This window comes from Euleptes europaea, chromosome 1 (assembly GCF_029931775.1).
Source record: "Euleptes europaea isolate rEulEur1 chromosome 1, rEulEur1.hap1, whole genome shotgun sequence".
NCBI classification, from domain to species: domain Eukaryota; kingdom Metazoa; phylum Chordata; class Lepidosauria; order Squamata; family Sphaerodactylidae; genus Euleptes; species Euleptes europaea.
In genome coordinates, this window is record NC_079312.1 from 41,985,660 (window position 1) to 42,008,896 (window position 23,237).

The 23,237-nt window shown below is 42.8% G+C and overlaps 1 protein-coding gene across 12 annotated transcripts in view; it reads right to left on the minus strand.

Annotated features, from left to right (window-relative positions):
- The window catches only part of FOXP1 (forkhead box P1), a 564,105-nt gene that overhangs the window by 164,784 nt on the left and 376,084 nt on the right, over positions 1-23,237 (minus strand). The window lies entirely within an intron of this gene.

The window sequence follows — 23,237 nt, forward strand, 5'->3', positions numbered from 1 at the left end:
GCAGGGAACTCCCTCTCCCCCCACCAAAGAAAAACAAAGCCAAAGGAAATGAATCACATGCAGGCGAATGATAAGATGTTAAAAGTACCACAAGGCAGAGATGAATCTATTATGCCCTCCAGATTGATGTTTCCCAAATAAGGAGTTTTATCAGTCTGTTGTTAGAGCTGCCAAACAAATATTTCTAAACTTGGTAGGAGTCAAATGCTTAGTCTGTGCTGGGATGGGTCGTTTACAGTGCAACATTTCATGGTTTCTGTGTAATGCTAAACAATCACTCAAAGTGTCAAATGTCTTTTGTGTTAGTCACAACCTATCAGAATGGGGGAGGGGCTGGAGTGTCCACCATTCTTTTTGACGCACAGAGGCTGTAATGCAATCCTATTTCCACTTCACATTATTAAATTAGTTTGGTTCATCTTATCAATATTTAGAAAGAAGGGCCAATCTTGCTTCGGTTTGCAAATGAAACTCACACAGTTTGGGGCTGTTGTTTTCACATGCACGTAACTGAAATTTGCCAAACTGCCTTGTTAACCACATACACAAGTTAAAGAATTCAGCTCGCTCACAACTTGTGATCGGATGCTAAGTGGGATGTGATTGCTTTCCACCCAGAAGTGTTTTTGTGTTAGATAACAAAATAATGAATGCTTTGTCCATGTGACCAAAAATTGCCCCCCCCCACTTATGAATATTTATTAAGGGACCATGGGCATCTTGTGCAAGACCCCTATATCTGCTATAAGTAACCTCCATCAATACTGGAACTTAAATCAATATATTCATACACAAGCCAGAGAATATATCTGTGTATCAAGGGCATGGAACATGATTGCATCTTTGTAAAACGCACAGGCCATTTAAAAATAATAACACAGAAGGGTAATGATGGGGCTTAATGAAAAATAATAATACTTGCCTATTTTATATCTCTAGAGGCTTCAGGTGTTTGAGTGCCTAAAAGGGTTGGGAGGGAGGGCGGCTGTTTGGTTGAGGGTTTTCAGAGTCTGTGTGTATGTTTTTACTTCCAGATATCTGTTTTGCTTCTGTGCAAGCTATGCCTTCTTATATTTATGGTCACATAACAGCCTGCATAAACTTATTGTTTATATAGATTTTTTCCTGATAAGAGGATGTATAACTCTTATTTTCATTTCACTAAAACGTGAGGTGGCTGATTTCTAATATTCTATTTTACAGGTAGGAACTAGCGTGTGACTTTCAGAGAGCTGAATTTTGGTACACCCTTACTTCAGAATGCTTGGATTCCTCTCCTCCCACCCCACCCCCGCGCTCAGCAGTGCCCACTATGTGTCTTTGGGTCACTCACTCTCTCTCAACCTAATCTGTATCACAGAAGTAAAATTCCCTCCTTATTTGTATCTAACAGCCCAGTTCTGAAGGGGTGATGGTTAGACAGTGCTCGGAGGCGGCGCACTTGCACCACCTCCAAAATGGCTTGCTGCCAGTGCAGTAAGCGAAAGAAAGAAAGAAAGAAAGAAAGAAAGAAAGAAAGAAAGAAAGAAAGAAAGAAAGAAAGAAAGAAAGAAAGAAAGAAAGAAAGAAAGAAAGAATTAAAAAGCACTTTTCTGAACCCCCACCCCCCGGTGGAACTCTCCATAAAAGTTCCACAGAGCTATGCCACGATTCTGCAGGTGTAACTGAATGCCTGCAAAATGGTGCGTTCCAGGCCCAAAAGGGCTTAGGAAGCTGCCTAAAGAGGGGGGTAGGTTCATTAAGGCAGCTCTGCCCCCAGGAACACACACACACACCCCAACGCCAACATGGGGAGGTCCCTCTTCTAGGGATTTACAGCAGTCTCCTTCTGTCAATTGCTCTTGTTGATAGTACACCATTTTCTTGGCTAGCCAGTTCATAACTTCCTTCTAGATTTTGTCTAACTCAGCAACTAGCTCTTATACTTAGTCACTTGACTGAGGTGTCCGTGTTTCTTCGATACCTCAACACCTTAGTTCATCCTGATAATTCTCTATGATTATTTCCATATCCAGTGCATTAGAACCCTGCAACCCTGCAACTGAACATTGGTTTTAGCAAGCTGCATGATAAAGGTGTCATGGCTTGGGCCCTTAGAAGATGAGGGAGCCCAACGCTTCAAGAGAGGCAGAGCTATTAACTACATTAGATAAGACTGGAATATTCATGTTACAAGACAGTAGCACCAGATGCTACTAGCAATCACTGTAATGGCTGTTGTCAACTATCTTGAAATCTTTGGTTACCTCAGATGTAAGCAGAGAGGTGGAGGATCCTGAAAACTGAGATTATCTTGGGGTTTTTTTGGTAAACAGAAGGTGATGTGATAATGTTTAAAACCAAACTTTTTTTCTCTCGGCTTTTTTGTTTAACCATCAAAGACATTCAAGAAATCCAAAGTATGATAATCTTTTACACATGGACCCCCCCCCCAAAAAAAACCTATTTCTTTTACATTGTTCTTTAAAATGTAGACATCAACAGTATGAGAGAACGGTCTACATTACAGTTGCCAGGCCCTGGCTAGGAGTGGGGGATCCCCTGCTCTGAGGGCCCTCCCCTGGCATCGATCAGCTGGCTGGCAGGTGACTCACAGGCACGAAAACTAGGCCTAGACCTGTGTCACCGGCAATGTGGTGATGTCACTTCCAACGTGCACCATAAGTGAAGTCGTTACATTGCTGGCGACGCACAGACACTCTGGTACTTGAACGAAAACTCTATGGTAAAAATGTTTTTAAAAGCTGTTTTCTGGTCCAACAGGTCTGTGGTCTGTTTGATGGTTATTTTTAAGGGGCTAAGTGGTTTTTTTTTATACTGTTTTTATGTACCTGGCTTGGTTTGAGTGGTTTTCTTGTGTTTTTATATTGATAATTTATGATCGTTTTTATGATTTTATGGTACTGGTTTTACTTTTAAGCCATCTTGAGGAGCACTCTGCAGAGGTGGTATAAACATTTCCTAAATTAATTAATTTTTTTTTTAAAAAGTCAGGTCAGATGAGTATTGATAATGTTAAACAGGCTCACATTTTTATTGCCAACTTCCAACACAAATTCTACTGTATGATTATCGTCTTGACTGATAACTAGAGTTTTCCAAGGACTGTATCCTGTGTTTACTTGATCCGCAGCTTCCGCTTTCTCTTTACTCCTGTGACACAGATCTTATTCCCCAGCCTTGGTAACATACTTTTATAATTATTTGTAGATATTATATCATCTTGAACATCGGAAATCCTTCTGTTCAAGATTATTAGTATTTAAAATTTGAAACTCAAGGATTAAGTGATCAGGAGTGGCCTGAAAGGCATCCATGCTCTTAGAAGACTAGACTGAGTCACATTCTCTCCTTCCATATCTTCATCACACACAATCACAACATGTACGCATTACATAAACACATTTATAATTCTGATGACAGACGAGGAACACCTAATAGTAATTTGGCAAAGCAGTGAATCCTCATGCATCCAAATGGCCTTGGGGATATTCTAAATATCCACAATTCAGGTAAACTGAAGCCTTATTTAAACAGAGGTAGATTGATATGCAGCTACATAAGCCACCCCAACATAATTTGGATGATTAGAAGGCCTGAATGACCCAGGTTCACACAGTGGGGGTTTCTGTTGCATTCCAATGAATGTTCTGCATATCAGACGTTAATCATAATCAAGTATTAATATGGTGAGCTGATAAGCGAATGTTGGATTAGAATATGGGAAACCCATGTTCAACCCAACCCTTGGCCACGAAGCCTCCTGGCTGACCTTGGGTTGGTCAATATAACCTACAGGGGTGTTGTGAGGGTAAAATGGGGGAAAGGAGAATCATGTATTCCACCCTCAGCTTCTTGGAGAAATGGTAGAATAAAAAAATATGTGCTAGGTAGATAGATAAGCATATGAAACATCAGTCTGCTCAAACCAATCAGCCCCCTCTCAGGAGGCTTCCATTACTGTAAATCCAAATTAAATCCACTCATTTTTTTTTTTGGCTTGATTACTTTCAGCAATTTACAGGATGACTGTATGGTCCTGGTACAGCAGGGTAATCTAATGACTTCCTATGCTCAACCAGCAGCAGGCTCTACAGCATGAAAACAACAGTAAAAACAAAAGCTAATGTGGCGAATTGACTGCCACTTCCACAACGTTACTGTCGATTCTTCCACCAATTGCCAATCATGACGTTGTACACTAGTGATGTCACCACATTAGCTATGCAAGGAAGGTGCCAACTGATACATGCTTATGGCTGAACAACCCCATGACATCATCAAAGCTAAAACACATACATAATGCACAATCAAGCAGTAAGTTACTACAGCACCTCTCCCTCCACAAGCCACCATAGTGCTTCAGGCGGGGGTCTGCATGGAGAACCCCACTGTGAAAACAGTGTCTCCATGCAGACTAATACTTTAACAGTGTACATTGAGCGAGAACATGCATATTCCATGGGAAAGTAATGGGGGGTAGGTACGCAAGGAAGAACAGAAGCTATATCAGCAAACTCAAAGCAAACACAGAACAACACTATAATCATAGATCCACACAATTAGACAGATGCTAAAAGCCATGATAGGGTCTCTGTAGTCTCCAAGGAGTTGACCTCTTTTATTTTTTCCAGACCCCTTACTACACTAAAACTGCAATTCTGAAGGGGGGGGGTCTGAAGCACTTTAGGAGCTGGCGTGACCCTGCGCTGGCGTAGGTGCCACCTTATCATGGAATAAAGTGGCACCTACGCTGGCACAGGCAAGCAAGCTGGTGCCAGGAAGCCACGCTGCTGCACGGGGCGCCAGCAGCAAAATCCTGGAAGCAGGAGGCTGTGCTGGCATGGGGGGGGGGGCGTTCCCAGGGGCGGAGTTGCCTTTAGGTAGCTTCCTAACCCCTTCGGAATTGGGAACGCCCTCTCAAACTACAGCATGGATATGCTACCTTTTGAGAGCCAGTGTGGTGTAGTGGTTAAGAGCAGTGGTTTGGAGCGGTGGACTCTGATCTGGAGAACCAGGTTTGATTCCCCACTCCTCCACATGAGGGGCGGACGCTAAGCTGGTGAGCTGGATTTGTTCCCCCGCTCCTATACATGAAGCCAGCTGGGTGACCTTGGGCAAGTCACATTCTCTCAGCCCCACCTCTACCCCACAGGGTGTCTGTTGTGGGGAGGGGAAGGGAAGGTGATTGTAAGTCGGTTTGAGTCTCCCTTAGAGAAAGTCAGAAAGTGGTAGAGAAAGTCAGCATATAAAAACCAACTCTTCTTCTTTTTGGTGGCGTAGCCTCGCTGTTTTTAATGGGGACATTTCCCTTTTGAATCCCTTTTATTTTATTTTCAGCAGCCAGGAAGTTCTGTGGAAACCACCACGGATCAACCCCCCCCCCTCTTAGGAATGGGCTGCCCGTCATGCTCTCCCCCCTCCCTGACATATTCATTAAGATGGTTGTAAGTGTTTCTGGTTATTGTCCGATGATACCTTTTGTGCTCTGATTTCATGTGGCCCAATTGCTGTGCTTCAGAACAGTGTGTGGGGGAGGACGTGTTTGGGGTGATCACAAGGACAATGAGATGCTGCCCCCCCCCATATGAAAAGTATTTCAGAGGGCAAGGCTACGGTCAAGATGGATGTTCATTCCTGATGGTGGAGATTCCACTCCCCCTTCTGCATTCTCTACTTTCCATGTGCGTAAAATAACAATCGGAGGACTGGTGGTTCTCTACAACTGTCACGAGAAGAACGAAGCAACTGAAGAGTCACAGCTTTTATTGAACAGAAGCAGTTGTGAAATGAGTTCTGACAACATCACAAATGAACGGGGTTGCCAATATTCCTTTTCCCCTTGCACGATAGACAAAGGAGCAATATAAACAGCTTCCCCAGTCACGGCATCTCCACGCTGAGCAGAGCTACTTCTGTTAACGCCAGGGTCTGTTTATACATTAATGGAAAGGAACAGGAGCTCTGGAAAGACAATTCTCAAAAAAAAAAAAAAAAAAAGGCACAGTTTGTCATCTCACTGGTCACACTGCTTGAGACTGCTGTTGAAGATCTCACTTGAGGGTGCAGGGAACATCCTTGCATCTGTGGATGTTGAACAGATGCCTGAGTCTCTGAGGGAGAAACAAGATAAACATGGGGTTGATAAATAATGAGAAGCAGCTGCAACAGATGAATCAAGTGGTTAGGTACTTATTAGGGTAGGCTAACACCTAGGCACTCTTCCATTCTTTACTTTTCAGCTTAGCTCCACTTTCCCCCCAAGGGCAGTCCCCCTGATATTTGTGTTGGGAACATCAGCTGTTGAAAGCCAATAAAGTCATTCCAACATTTCTGGAGCAGAGAAAAGTGAGAGGTGCATTGTGACCTGGGAATCTGACTGTTCTGCACACCCGTCTCTTTCCTTGGACTTGGGAGAGGAATAGGGGAACAACAGGTTTCATAATGTAAGGCACTGTCTGCCTGATTCCCTCTTCCTTTTTTACCTGTGTAGGACATCTTGCTCTTGCAGCCAGTTGGAGATGTGAGTTGAGGTCCCTGGTGAGAGTTCATGTCTGGAGTTCTTATCCACGATACCTGTAAGGGTTCTAAGAAGGTAAGGTTATTTAGCTGCTCTTCTTTTCTTTTCTTTTCCTCCCTGGCTGTTGGTGTTTTTTGTCTGGGCAAAATTTTGCGTTTCTACAGTCACTACTTGATTATTCCTAGTTCTCTAGACATAGTATTAGAGTGTCACAGCCCCCAAAACGGGACTACCCCTAAAGGTATGCCCTGTTCAGTTGCAGTGTTAGTTGAAATCCTATTGTCCATTCTGGCTGTGTTGGCAGAAGAACAAGAGGTGAAGGACAGCCAGGAGGGCTTTCTTCTTACTCCAGTGGAAGTTTTTTTTAAACCTTTGCCACCTCTTTAGCATACTAAAGTTAAGCCATTGTTATGGGCAGGACAATGCACACAGGCTTATGAATAAAGTCTACTTCTTCCCTATCATGTCACTAACTTCACTGAGTTTTCCTCCCTTGAAAAGTTTATGCTTGTCCAGGGCCAGCAGCTGGCCTGCCCTCGGGTGAAGAAGAAGAGTTGGTTTTCTATATGCTGACTTTCTCTACCACTTAAGGTGGTAGAGCTTAAAGTCAGCTTACAATCACCTTCCCGTCCCCTCCCCACAACAGACACCCTGTGAGGTAGGTGGGGCTGAGAGAGCTCTAACAGATCTGTAACTTGCCCAAGGTCACCCAACAGGCTTCCTGTGGAGGAGTGAGGAAACCAACCTGGTTTCTCTAGATTAGAGTCCGCTGCTCTTAACCCCTACACCACGCTGGGAAAAGAGAGGGCCAGCAAGAATGGAGGAAGAGACTGGGAGAAGTGATGCTTCAACCCCAGTATATTTATTTATGACTGATTTAACTTTCTACTCAAACAACCATCTGCCAACTGGACTAGCAGTACAGCAAGGATGGGGGGAAGCAAAACTGCATCTGACTGTTTAAGAAGGTGCATACACAAAAAAACAGTTGCACTGTACTATACTAATAGGAAGGAACAGTTGAAGCAACCTGCTGAACTGTCCATCGAACAGTCCATCAAAAAACTTTATCCATCTTAGTGACTGGTGAGCAGCACATGGGCTGAATCAGCACATGTTAAGCATCCCTTTGGAAAACATCAAACCATTTAGATTGTGGATGAGCGCAGTAAAGGAAACTACAATATAGGTAGGTATAAATCCTAAACATTCAGAGAGGGAATAAAGTTATATCAGTGGTTGCATATAACATCATATATTGCAAGGTGATATTAGTAGATTGATTCGTGCCTTTTCACCTATCATAGGGTTTAATTATTGAACCCCTAAAGATTGGTACCCTCTCTTTATCCTAAATAGCAACTAAATGGACGGTTGTAATACAAGACTCCTTCTGGTACTTATCTGTTTGCCAGCTACCTATCAGTTATAATTGTCATGTCTGTACTACATCCATAGAGCAGTGGAGCAGTTAACTTTCATATTAATTTTATTTGTGTCCACATTACGATGATGTTGTCATGAAAATAAGTGTGATGAGGTTGTTGTTATTTATATTCTGTGCGCATTCGGCTTAAAGAAGGCAGCAATTTTTTTCCTGGTAGCGCACAGTGGTTTACATTTCTCTTCATTTAATGCAATGTTTTTATAATGGCAGTGTTAATGGTTAATTTATATATGAACAGCAGGAAATGTCAACATTCAGGTGAGTGATGAAGATGATAGTATAAGAGAGCTGAAAGAAGCTTCAGAAAAAAAATATTTTCTCTAAACATGCAATTATTAATAATGAATCAAAACAACCGGTATTTTATATATAATTGCATGTGACGTCTTCGGGATGTTTTTGCCCTACCTTGTATATTTGACGGATTTTAATTAATTGCTTTCTTTTTACCTAATAAATTGTAACTTTAGTTTCCACAAAGAAGAAGGAAAAAAATGGAGCGTTTTTATACCAAGAGTGTCTGATCCAACAATTTTCTGTGGGGAGAAAATTGATCCATGCATGCTTGAGTTGAATGCAATTGAATGTGTAAAAATGTGGTAACATTTTTATCAGGTACAAAAAAAAATTGAGGCTAATTGTTAGGATGAAATCACAGTCAGCACAGGCATATTAAGTACTGTGGTGATCTAGATAAAATAAGGAATTGTGCATTGCCACCAGTTCCATTCCCTCAGTAAGATTATTGTTCCTCACCTTTTTTCTTGTGGCCATATGGATTTTCAAGCTCTAGTGAGACATACTTGTTGGCACTCAGAGCTTCAGGTTTTGACATGGATATTATTGTCCTGCTTGTGCAGACAATAAAACTCTGAACCTTCATCATGTCCATTCTTCATTATGTCCAGGAAGAAAAAGAACCAGAACCTGGACATACAAGCTCTAGGGGAAGCTAGGAGGAGAGGGGGGAAATGGAAGCTAAATGTGCATCAAAATGTGCATTTCACTACAGAACTTGTACTACGTTACTCTCACTGGGGCGAGAATTCCAACATCCATTCACATCCTCAACTACTCAGCACACAAGCACCAGTATAATGTGCACCGGTTTTGACAATTGCTTTTCCAGAGAAAAAAAGTCAAGAACCCCTCCTACACATAACAAGTCAGGAAAACAAGAATATTCAAAATATTCTCTTGATTTTCTCTGGATATAAGAGAGCACGAAGAGGCAAAATAGAAAAATTCTTGGATGTCCACCAAAGCTGTTCCTCCCATCTGCTGTTGGTGGTAATGTCAACCAAAGGCACCACTTCTTTAAGAGCTCTAGATCATTTCGTAAATTACAGAAAGACCCTGTTATATCTATCAGTAATCTCAGTAATCCCTACATTATTATCCCCACTGTGCAGATGCCAAACTGAGAATGAGACACTGCCTTGCCTGAGCTACCTGATGAGTTTTTCTCAATCTTACCTCACAAATCAGAGCATGAGCCACTGTTAACTAGCTTTCCAGTTGACTACAGAATGAAATGTGCTGTTAAAAATGGGAACACCATTGAAATGGCACCCAAAAACTTGTCCTCTGCATTGCAACTTAATCTAAGAGCAAATCCACAAATGATTCTCTACTACTGCCCGATCTAGAAGCAAAGTGGCTTAATAAAAGCGGCTTAATAAAAAATAAAACCAAAACCGTCTGTCTGAGAAAATCAACTTTGGCTTTGTCATCGGCCCCAGCTGCAGACCACTGATCTCCCCAAATTGCTGTTCCTGGGGGACAGCGAGATAAATCAGAGGCCTGCAGCAGGAACGGGGAAGTGGTGAAAATCACCCCTCCTCTTCTGTTAGTGGAGGATTTAGTTGGTGTCATACCCTCATAAGAACATAAGAAAGGCCCTGCTGGATCAGACCAAGGCCCATCAAGTCCAGCAGTCTGTTCACACAGTGGCCAACCGGGTGCCTCTAGGAAGCCACTAACAAGACGAGTGCAGCAGCGCCATCCTGCCTGTGTTCCACCGCACCCAAAATAATAGGCATGCTCCTCTGATACTAGAGAGAATAGGTATGCAGCATGACCAGTATCCATTCTAACTAACAGCCATGAATACCCCTCTTCTCCATGAACATGTCCACTCCCCTCTTAAAGCCTTCCAAGTCAGCAGCCGTCACCACATCCAGGGGCAGGGAGTTCCACAATTTAACTATGCGTTGTGTGAAAAAAATACTTCCTTTTATCTGTTTTGAATCTCTCGCCCTCCAGCTTTAGCAGATGACCCCGTGTTCTACTATTATGGGAGAGGGAGAAAAACATCTCCCTCTCCACCCTCAGTCAGTACACTTCTGATCAAAGAGTTAAAAGGCCATGAAATGCATTTTCGCTTAAAAGTACACAATGCTTTTCGCTTAAAAGTACACAACAACAGCAACTGGCGATAATACAGTCTACCCAGTTTCCACTGATTACAGCTGATTATGAATGGTCACTGTGTTTACTTAGTACACTTTTCAGTCTTGTGCAAAAATGGCATAAACTATAACTTGCACATTTCATTGCCTTTTAAATCCGCTGTTCATATTTTTTCTCCCTCTATGTGCACATATATTTGCAGATGGAAGTTGCACTTCACCCTTCTAATGAAGTGCGTTCCAGCCCATGAAAGGATCTATTTTAAAGTGTGTTAAAACTTTAAGGTGTCACAAGACTCCATTTTGTTTCTGCCGCAACAGGCTAACATGACTACCCTATTAGAATAAATTATGCATACTTTAGTTGATGATAAATCACTCATTGATTTGTTTAGCCATAAACTTCAGTCAGCAAAAGTAGCAACCTTTTAAATGAGATAATGGCACCCATACTACATTAGCTATGACCATATTTAAGAGTAAAGTGGCTGGCCTCCGTGCCAATCTTGAACACAGCAAAACCAGTCCACCTGGGGACCTGGGAGACTCCACAAGTATGCAAAAAACAAACATTTGTAAAAAGACATCCTTCCTAATGGCCTGATAAGGACTAAATATACTTTTAAGAGGCAGGGAATGTTGAGAGTAGTGTAGAGTCAGTAAAATGGGAAAGGGGAAGTTAACCTGCTCAAGGCCTGAGAACACATAGAATCATAGAATCATACAGTTGGAAGGGGCCACCAGGGTCATGTAGTCCAACCCCCTGCCCAATGCAGGAAATTAACAACTACCTCCCCCCCACATCCCCAGTGACCCCAACCCTCCCCCCACCATGCAGGATCCCACAAACAAAGCACTCCCGACAGATGGCCATCCAGCCTCTGCTTAAAGACTTCCAAAGACGGGGACTCCATCACCCTCCGAGGCAGCATATTCCACCATCGAACAGCCCTCACCGTCAGGAACGCACAAAGAGAAGATTTTGAGATTTCAAAACTCTTCCCCTATTGCAATACAACAGTAAAACATGCAGTTTATAATTGCAAACCCGGGCTCAATGGAAATGGTTAGTGGAATGGGGAATTATGTCCATTCTGAAGGACAAAAGTTGTGAAGAGTGCAAAGTAACTTTGATCTTGGCCATGAGCAGCTTACTCCGGGGAGGGGGGTTGCACAGCAGCTGGGAGTGGCACAGCCACACCACTGCTAAAGAGGCTTCCCGGCCACCATGGAAAAGAGAAACCTATTTTAAAAAAATAAAAACAGAAAAAGGGCAAAAAAGCCCCATTGCCTTTAGCAGGGCTACGCCACCAAAATGGTGACGAAGCTAAGCTTGCCGTGCTGAAGGGCGTTCCCAGTTCCCAGGCTGAAAGGGGTGAGGAAGCTGCCTAAAGGCAGCTCCACCCCCGGGAACGCACACATGCACACACACACGCACGCACACACACACCGGCATATGTGACCTCTTCTGGATTTAGTTCCCGGAGTGGCAGCACTGGCAGGTGAGGCCGGCGTAGCTCCATGCCGCCCAGGCGCCAGCATAAATGCCCTTGCACCAGCGTATGTGCTTATTATCATGAGATAAGTGGGCACTTGCGCCGGCGTGAGATCACACCGTCTCCTATGGAGCTTCGCCCCCTGCCCCCAGGAATGTCCCTTTCTGTCTTTCCATGACACTTCCAGGCAAAATTTTTAGTGTCTGTGTGTAATTTACTGAATCTGTACACCTGAGACCTGTTAAGTCACATCACGGGGGCTGTGATGGTCCTCAATCTAATCTCTAATAGTTCAAAAGGCAAGAAAAGTCTGTCCAGGTGGAGGGTTCAAAACTGCACTAATTTCTGCTCTCTTTTTATGGCTGTTTCTTCCCACACTTCTGGTTTAGCAGTAAATTATGCTATTATCTGTACAGAAGGCGCCATGTCAGAGCGTTTTCAAAGGCCCATGTTAATCATGGCTCCACAACCTTGTGGGCTAGAAACCTGCTTTTCTTAAAATGAAGACGGGACTCTGATTGGTTCAGCAGAACTCTTATTGGAAGACAAATTCTATTATGCATGCAGATGTGGGCGAGCTGTAAAGGAAGGTCCCTGCCCTTAATAGGGGGAAAGCATTTTGACAAACACTGCCATCTACTGGTTATTTCACTCAAATTTACTAAGCTGCCTCATCTAACAAGTAAGCGGAAACAAAAAAAATGTTTTATGTAATTAACGAGTAAGCGAAAGGTATAAATGGTGGAAGCATAAAGCAGAGATAGATAAAGAAATTATCCAGGGAAATATGAGGCCTTTTAATGTAAAAGTGTGCATTAGTCTATTATATGGCTCTCTTACACACAGCATGCAAGTGCCAAACTATATATATTAGCTTGTCTAGGAGAACAACCTGTATAACTGCTGGGCATCTTGCCGTCTTTTCTCACCCTCCTGGGAATGTATGTCGGCATATTTTCAATAAAACACCTTCTTAGCAGTAATGGGCCACTGTTCTCATTTCAGTGGTCCCTAAGGCTTCATGATACAGTATATTTAGCTGACTTGCAGTTGAAATTCACCTCTGGCATTCAAAAAAATATGTTAAAAAATATACAGCTATGTATAAAAAAAATGCTTCCATACCTTTCAGTGTGCGGAAAGGGGAGTACAATTAAGTTTCTTAAATGAAAGAAAAATAACAACTTGGCACATTTCCTAGTCAGATATTTAGTGATACTGATTCATGAGGTTACGTAAGGGCAAATGCCGACTTCTCCTCCATAATGGAGTTGCTTGTGGCACACATAAAGAGGGGGATTTTCGAAGTGGTGCCTTGAGATTTCAGCATACCCGTAAAAGTTAATGGGTGTCACAATAGCTAATTCCCCACGGAGCATCTTCAAAATGTGTTTTCTGCGTGGCAAAGGATGGCAAGGAAGCCAGACTTCCTAATTTGCAGCCCTGTGAGAGAACGATCCTAAATTTCCCTACTCCAAAATAATCCTTAGAATAATACCCTTGTCTTCTGTAACATTTATCCGGGGCAATTGTTCTGAGCGCAGCTGAGAAGTTCCTTCTACGTGCTTACTCGCTGCAGAACAGCTCCTGCACAACAGACCATGTATTTGGCACTGAATAAGCTGGCTTTCTTAGAGACCCACAGGGTAGGAGTCCGCTATCTTCTGGGTACAAGGGCCAGGGATCTTTCCTGCATTCTCCTTCTCCAGCAGTCCCTCCTGATCCTGGGAAAGCTGATTCCTGAGGTTGTGAGACCTGTGTTGACTTCCCAAGTCTGTGTGCTTGGGGGCTGCACCGAGAAGGCAAGAGGGCAATTTTACCCCCTTTCCCATTCTCAGCCGCTTAACCTGGGTGGCTTTTAGTCCATGTGTGTCCTGAGAGTGGGGTGGAGAACACCAGGAAAGATCCACTACTGTCAGTGCCTTCGCAGTCATGGGGTCTAACCCACATGGAAAACTCTCCAAAGTCTCTTTTCCTTTTTTGGTACTTTCTTCCCTCAAGGCACAGAGATGCAGGATTTTGAAGCCTTGTGGTATGGCTTTTCTATCATTCGTTGTTCCCAAAGGGGAGTGATTGAAACCAGTCTATGATATCAGACATGATATATGGGAGACATTGTCTGATACCCTTTGGCATCATTCCTTTAGTAGACTTTAGCCACTGACTTCATGAAGTTACATTTTTTTTATTTACTTCTTGGTTTTCATTTCAGTTTATTCAGATTATTCAGATAGCCCAAGCAAGAAATCAAAGAAGAAAGCAAAACACCCCACCTCAAGATCTCCACTATGGCACGGGGGGAGGGGAATTTCTCAGAGCTCCCAGTGTTATAGAAGTTAATCTAAAGCCCCACTGACCATAAAGCAATGTGGTGCTATAAACATAAAAATGATTGGATTCACTGGAAAATATTTGGTCACTTAATACACATGAGTAAAAAATACAGTGCAAATCCTTACCCAGCAAAATTTCCCTTTTAATCATTTCACACCTTTAAAATGTAATAGTTTGGTGGGGGGGAAAGTCCAAGGGTATAATTATAGATCTCGGCTTGTCACATTAATAGCTATTTCCCTTCATTTACTGATTTCTTTTTACTGGTCAATTTGCTATTTTACTATGCTATGCTTACCGGCCTATTTCACAGGATCACCATCATCTTCATGCAAAAGATGAGCTGGTGCACGGTGTGTGTGTGTGTGAGTAGAGTGTGCTGTTTGCTTGCTTTCAGTTCCTTGCTAGGAGCTCAAACAGCTGTATGCTTGACGTATGCATGAAAAGTGGGGTGGGGGGGAGAATCCCATCTATAAAAAGCAGCAAGCTCAAATATCAAGAGAGTGTGTCAGATCACAGGCTTGGGAAGTGAACTACCTTCCCAACATTTACAAAAGGGCATGAGGATCAAGGACCCACTTCACAGGCATGGGGAAACCAGGGAAATGCTGCAGAGATAATACTTCTGGAACAGGAACTTGAATGGAGCAGTCCTCTTCACTGTACCTCAATAGGGGTGGGAGGAGGGTGAACACCCACTTTCCAGCAACACAAAGAGTTCCTCACTCCTGGCGAGCTCAGTCATGCCACTTGGGAATTAGAAAAGACCCACCGTAACAAAGCTTGAAGAATCCTACATTAATTTAGTAAACTTGCAGTGCATTCCTGAAGCGGGGGCGAATTGTGGCGGCTGGGACGGCACAGCTGAGAAGCCTCCTCAGAGGCTTTCTGGCCGCCGTGGAGGGAAAAAAAGTCTTTTTTCCAAAATAAAACCAGGAAAAAAGGCTTTTTTCTCCTCAAAAGGTGGAGTAGGACCGTCGCCATCCCGGGAGGCGTTCCTGGGGCAAAAAGGGGTTGAAGCTGCCTAACGGAGAATGCTTGCAGGAGGCCCCGCTGGGGCCTGAGCCCTCTGCTGCGGCCAAGGGGGGCCAATGTAAGTGGCACTATGCTGGTGTCTGTGCCAGTTTGAACAGTGCAAGTGGCACTGACACGGGTGTAGGGGTCATGCCAGCTCCTAAGAGCTTTCGCCTCCCCCTTCAGGAATGCACTGTAACTCTAGTATTAAATAGAATTACTGGTGAGAAACAAGGCATAACTAGTTACTAGAGTTACTGGTTTTATACACAGTTGTTTTTAGTGACTCCTGACCATCTATGGAGACTTTGTAGGCTCTGAAACTTTTCACTGAACAGCATAATTGACACAATATATGCAGAGCAAATGCCACATTGGTAGTGAATTCACATCTGGTTCTTGTGAAGAATGAGGAGAATGTAAACTGCTTTGAGAACCCATTATGAAAGAAGGCAGGGTATAAATGAATAAAATAAACAATAAATACACCTGAAGACCAGGGGCAGATAAAGGGAAAGCTGAAGACAGGAGAGCAGATAAAGCTAGGTTGGCTGGTGGTTGGGAAGGAAAGAAGGAAGCAAGTAGGGGGGCTTTCAAGGAAGGGAAAGAGGACATAGTGAGGGAGGGGAAAATGAGCTGCCCAGTCCTTGTGGGGAGAGACTTGTGGGGTGTAGAGACTAATTTCACATATGGAATACTCCCTGATGTTGACAGCAGGGTCATTTGGCAATTGTTTCTTCACATTTCTCAGCTTCTGGGGAAATGCACAGCTTTTTGCTGATCTGTTATGTTATAAAGGAGCAAAACCATGTTGTGGGGATTTTAAAAGAGGCTAGCACAAGGTCCCACCCAACCTCACAGCGGCACACTCAGATACAATACAAAAAAAGGAGTACCCCATGGGCTAACAGGCTAAACACTACATGGTGGCTCCTTTGACAGTCCGGTCAAGCCCTGATGCCGCTTCTGCTTCTCCTGAATACAAACTGGCCAAAGGTTAATATTGACATCTGTTTAATATAACAAAGCAACTCAAGACTCAAACTAGGAACCAGAAATTAATCTAGACTGAACCACAGACAGGATAACGTGCCTGTCATATGGCCACATAACGACAGTCTACTGGGGGGTGGGGGACACACAACCACTAGTGTTCATTAATAGTGTTGGGTATGGCCTGTGTTTTACTTTTCCTTTGAAAGGCAGCCCTCTCCAGCTGCACAGTAACTCTCAGCTTGACCCGGGGCCTCTGTTTGCTGAACTCCCCGACAGAGAAGCGCAATGTGAATTGAATTAACAGTGCAGCTTCCTGTAACGCCCTAGGCTTTAGCTGGAGAGTGACCAACACTGCTCAGCTGTAGCGAGATCTGAGGAACTTACAGCCCGAGGTGCTCGTATGGCTGGAGGCAGTTCTTGTTTTACACTGCCTCTGTGGGGAATGGCAGTTTTAGCTGTTGAAATATGGTTGCCGAGCTCCAAAAGGAAAAAAAATGTATGCTGTGATAAAGGGCAAAACTGGGACAAACAAGACCTCGGGGGTGGGGGTGGGGGGTGAAGCAACCCCTTATGTAACACCCAGCGCTATCAACATAATCGTGGCTGAGAAGCGCTGGATCCTTTCTCAGAACTGCTCGACATCTTGCTGGTGAGGCAAGCGTTCCTCTCATTAGTGCAGCAGATCTGACAATAACTAATGTTTCCTGTTGATAGATACCAGCGTGTATTGACACAAGCTTCATGTGTTTCTTTTTGAGGCTTGCGGTTTAGCAGTTTGTCAAAACAGGATACTATTTAAATATACAAAAGTTACTAACTGATACTCGAAAAGATGAGATCTGGGTGTGCCGCTTCTGCAGCTAAATTTGTAGGTGGAAAAAACAACAGCTAATAATGCTACTTTGGGCCTCGTTTAGAATCTTCTAAACGCTTCAGACGCCCGCTATTTTTATTCCTCCAGTTTGGGAGACAGGCATCGAAGCAAAATGACTGTCGCTTTCTATGAAATTACCCAACATGTGTAATTCATTTGCCAGTAATATTGTCTGAACTCAGCTCTAATTAAACAAACGAAAACACCTGCTTTGCACATATATCTTTTGGTACCTCAAGGGAAAAGATTCATCAGTGTAACAATGTAGCACAATCTGGTCCATGTGCCTGCACTAACAATACAAATTTATTGATTTATCCAAAAAAGAAAAAGTAATACATAGTGGATAGAAACACCATTTAATCTTCTAATGTACTTCTCTCTCTCTCCTTTTTTCTTTTTTTTTTACAAAAAAAGAGCCTTTCACAAAAATAAAGAGTTTTCATGGAGAAACTGACAACATTCATGATGTCTTAAGCTGTGTATCCTGTTATTTGATTGTCCACTCGGCTAGTACTGTTTTACACAGTGCTTTAAGAACGACTAGGGAAAGATGTATGCTGGGAATTCTGAAAAAGTGTACGAGGAATAAAAAATCTCAAGGATCAATGGGGAAAGGTGCGAGAAAGGTATAAACTGTTCTTAATCTTGTACATGATCCTCTCCCTCTCATTAGTAATAACTTCTATTGCGCTTTGTACATGCAAAGGTGCTAGCTTATTGCACTTCCTTTTTAAAAAGATTAAGGAACAGAGAATGAAAAAGAGCGTCTTGCCCTAGGCCTCAAGCAGCATTTATGGTTAAACTGAGATCTAAACCACCCAAATAATGAGCCACAGTAGGTCTTGTGGTAGAGTTCGACTGCTGCAACTTAGGAGACCTCTTTTATTTTAAACCATGTGAAGCATGCTAATTCAGTCCTCATAACACCAGCAAGCTACCTGAGTTCTGGGACAACCCCCCCCCCCCCCGCTGATCCCTGCATTGTTTGATTCTTCTTGCAACGTTTTCCAAAACGCTCCTGGTTTATTGCTGTGGTGTTAAACCAGCTACGGTGCATGCGAGCTGTTATCTATTTGCAAAGCTTAATGAAAGTAGAGAGAGGTGTTTGTGTAAAGGAGAAGTGGCATTTTCCTCTCAATGCTGAGTCATTCTGAGATGATTTCGCACAGCAAGATGAAAGCACAAGAGCGTATGCTTTTCAGGTCTTGACCATACGAGAATTTTCAGTATGAAGAAGACTGGTTCAGCATCATGAGGGCTATATTATAACAAAATGGTCCAGGAAAGTACTTTGTTTTAATAAAGGGAACAACACTGTGAACTATGTCACTGTCTGCAGTAAATATTATGTTTACTGTATACATTATCCTGCTTTCACTGCATTGTTTTATATATACATAATACCATTTTCCTTACTGTGTAAGGAATATATATAATATGGTATGTTACATACCAGATCTAATACTTTATGCTTTGTTTCAGATTTCTGTACTCCTAGTCCTATTGCATTGCTTATTAGATCTCTCGTGTTATTTGATTAGATCCTTCCAACACCATTCTTTTAACACCATGTGATCCACCTTGAGTCTAAGTGAGAAAGTATAGACTATAAATACAGTAGAAATAATAAATCATCTATTATACCAACAGAGAGGTTTTTCAGGGACAGGATGAGAGATCCCAGCGAGTCTGTGTTCAACTCTGCTCTCTCCAAATATTTTCCTTCAGTGCCGCAGGCATCTCATTCCAAATGATCCTCAGCCTGCCCCCAATATCGCACAGTTTAATTAAGTCATTCTACCAACATAGCGCTCCAAGGATCTCAAGATTTAGATAAACTTATATTAGAAATAGACATTCTATTCCGTATGCCATGATTGAAGGGAAATAATTCCACAGATCTTCCTCTCATTCTTCAGCCCTCTTATGTCATTTATGTATGGTTCCATCCCTCTGGTCTTGAATGTTACCTGTACAGTTACCACCAGTATTTTAGGAATGCTCTGTCAGAGTCATTCAGCAAATTCCCATTTCCCCACTCAATGGCCTGTAATCAAGAAAGCCATCCACTGGCTCCCTGCAAAGACACTTACAGCTAACCACGCTTCATGCCTTTCTTCTTTGTATTGCAGACGTTTTCCAGCACTGTGGCTGGACATTTTCATGAACACAGGGGAATGTATTTTCTGTGTACAACATTGGGGAAAGGGTCACATGGTCTGTACATGTCAAAAAAGTCTGGGTAAGTTGGATACTCTATTTTCTCGATAAGCAATCCAGTTTCAACCAAAAAAAAAAAGCTGAGTAACCTGCCAATTCCCAATATAATCATCTCATTAATAAGGGAGAGCCTTAGAACCTGGACACAAGTCTACAAGGTGAATAAGAGCAGAGTTTCCAACCCAGGGTTTCATGGACAGAGCTCTTCCACAGGTGTAGTTTCTTCCATAACAGCATAATGGTGGTTAGAAAAAAAGCTTCCTCTCTTCACTAAGGCACACACGCTGTGAGAGAAATCCTGTCCAGTTTGGAACAATACTAAACTATTCTCTGCCTAGGCACAGACATTAATGAGAAATTAGGACTCAGATTACCAGAACAGCCATGGGATTTCAGGATAGCCCTTGGCAAGCTGGTATTTCTCAGGTTTGGCTCCTTGGCAACTATCAGATTATACAATAAACTTACAAATTAGATTTGTACTATAAATACTTACTAGTAATGAGGGTGTGCGTGCAATTCTGACACTTACCCACAAGCATGTTAAGGCATTGATAGGGTGACAGTGCTGACATCTCAGCAGGGTGTGCCTTCATGCTTTCAAGTTCTCCCTTTCATATTAAGCATTTGCAGCTTTTCAATGATCACAACTGAGCTAATTAAGCATTTTACCTAAGATGTGCAACATAATAAGTTCAAGGGGGAAAGTGTGTCCACTTCAAAGATCTCAAGTGATATTTGTGAAATCCCCACATAATTCTCCCACTACTGGAGTCACTGCTTCACCTGGTTTTGAAACCAAACCTACACAGCGTACCATTCGGCAAAAGCAAATCTCTCCCCACTTCCAGTCATTTGTGTGGAACTGGAAATCAAGTACATTTTCATCTTTCGTTTTTGGTTGGTCTAAAGTTTTGGGGTGGCTCTGGACTAAAGAACATATGAACATAAGAAAAGCCATGCTGGATCAGACCAAGGCTCATGAAGTCCAGCAGTCTGTTCACACAGTGGCCAACCAGGTGCCTCTAGGAAGCCCCCAAACAAGACGACTGCAGCCTGTATTCCTGCCTGTATTCCACAGCACCAAAGATAATAGGCGTGCTCCTCTGATCCTGGAGAGAAACAATCTGCTAGCTTCGAAGGACAGACACAACTAAGGAATGGGTGGAGTTGAAGTTCTGTACAAAAGGGCATTAATTCCCTGCATCCAGCTGCTCCTTTATTATGTTGTGCAACTGCCATCTTCTCTGACACCTGTGGTCTGAGCATCTTTAATGCATTTTGAGAGCACCTCATAGATTTAATTTTTTACAGGTGTACAGGTGCCCTGAAACATGTCTTTTAAAAATCTACAGCTTGTTGGCAGTGTTACCCCGGAAATCTGTGCCACTCCTCCGGGCTTGTAAACAGCTGCTCGCCTGGTCTCCTGTGATGAGAAAGAACCCACTCCAGATGATCATTTGAAGAATCATAGAGTTGGAAGGGACCACCAGGGTCATCAAGTCCAACCCCCTGCACAATGCAGGAAATTCACAACTACCTTCTATGATTCACAAGAATCATAGAAGCTATTTTTCATTTAGGCACTAGCCACATGTGTGTGTAGCCTGGAGGGGTAGTAACTTTGCAAGTATGGGGTAGTAACTAGCCACAAGTGCGTATAGTCTGAAGGGGTAGTAACTTTGCAAGTTGCTTTTGCTAAACTGGACCAGTTTCCTCCAAAATATGAAGCGTCCCTTATTAGCTAAGCCTATACTGAAGAGTACCCAGACTAGAGGACCTGCCTTGACTTTGGCAGGATGCAGATTTGTAAGCGTTATTCATAAACCAACCTTTGTGTCAGCTCTGATATACAGCTGCTCCAAGATCAGCTAGCGAATGTGACGTCTTTTACAAAATACATTTTTTTTCCTGTTTGTGAATCAAGATAATTTAGGGCTAGATGGAAATTATGAAGTGGGGCCTATAGGTGGAGAGTCACTGGTAGTTGCAAGGCAATGCCCAAACCAGGAGCAAATATGTACCACTTTTAAGACAGTTTAACCATCATGACTTCCTCCAAAGAATCCTGGGAACTGTAGTTTGGTGAGGCTGCTGAGACTTGTTGGTTAGAGATCTTGAACCACAGTTACCAGGTTCCCTGGGAGCAATGAAGTATAGTTCAACCAGTTTAAGTCTATAGATAAGCCTGACATTGCACACACAGAGAGAGAGAGAAAAAAGGTGAACCAAAGGAAAAAAAGAATTCCTCAGAGGCGGCTATATGCAGTGTGTGTATTATTCTCTTCCGAGGGCTAGCTGTAACACGTTTAAATAAACAGATCCATACCTGAGGACACAGGAACAGATGAAGAAACTAGAGCAAAAAAGGGGGCATTCTTTAAAGCCACTTAAACAAGAGGTTTATTGTTTGCATCTCCAGACAAGCCAAAATGATGATAAATACCGAGTACAGGAAGTTAATCTGTATCCGCACCATTTGAATAAACATAAAGTTAAAAGCAAAATCAATGCTAAACCTTGACTCTTGCCAAGCTTTCTTTTACTTGCTGTTCCTTATCCATGGTTTACTTTATTTGGGTCCTTTCTTTGCCATCTTGTCCAGTGCTTCCCTGTCCTAATTTCCATAGCAGCAGGGCACAATAGAAGTGGTGCTTACCAGAATACGTGATGTCTCAGTTGTGCAACAGCTGTTTATTTAAATTCTTACCCCAAATTCAGTGAGACATGGTCTTGTTCATATCCCAAATGACCCCCCTTTTTTTTCATTAAATGCAGCCCATTGGAGAGACATCAGGGTAAGATTGCACTCAACCCGCCAATCCAAGCACAGCCCACTGTGGCTTGCCCAATGGTTTACTTACATCCTGTTCTGTAGTCCAAGGCGAACAGTAGAAACTAGACCTTTTTGAAAGGAAAGTCAAAATACTTGGCTGGTGTGCTGTGTTTAACTGGGGGGGGGGGGTCAAAACTTATACAAGACCACACTTGGACCATGAGTAAGAATGGCAGCACCCCATTTACAAACAAGAAGAAGAAAAAGAGGAGAAAGAAAAGTTGGTTTTTATATGCTGACTTTCTCTACCACTTAAGGAAGAATCAAACCAGCTTACAATCGCCTTCCCCTCCCCACAATAGACACTCTGAGAGGTAGGTGAGGCAGAGAGAGCTCTAGAACTGTGACTAGCCCAAGGTCACCCAGCTGGCTTTGTGTGTAGGAGTGGGGAAACCCACCTGATTCACCAGATTAGTGTCCACCATTCATGGAGAATCAAACCCGGTTCTCCAGATTAGAGTCCACTGCTCCAAACCACCACTCTTAACCACTACACCAAGTTCTCAGCCCCTGACTTGTAAATGGTCAAAGAACATAGCATGGGACAGACATCGTAACATATGTCATTTGTGGTGTTCTCTAATTTTATCTTCTAATATTTATGTATTTATTTTTATTTTACAAAATTTACACCCTACCTTTCTGCCCTCATAAAAGCTACTGTGGCAGCTAACAAATTAAAAACATCCATGATAAAATCACATCCTAAAAGCCATTAAAACCAACAACAATTGGTGACATATTGGATCAGACCAGTTAGTCCAACATTAAACCATTTAAACTAAAGCTAAAATACACACAAAACCATTAAAAAAACAACAACTAAAACACTGGGATTGTAGGAGGGATCACTGAGAGAATGCCAAAGGAAACAAATTGTCTTCACACGGTGGTGAAAAATGGCAACAGAAGTGACAGATAAGTCTCCTTGGAGAGAGAGTTACAGAGTTTGGGTGCCATGACCAAGAAGGCCATCTCCCAGACTGCCACCTGCTTAATCTCAGAAGGAAGGGGCACCTAAAGCAAGGACATTGGAAGATTACCATAGTGGTCAAGTAGGTTAATAAGGGAGCAGGTGGTCCTTCA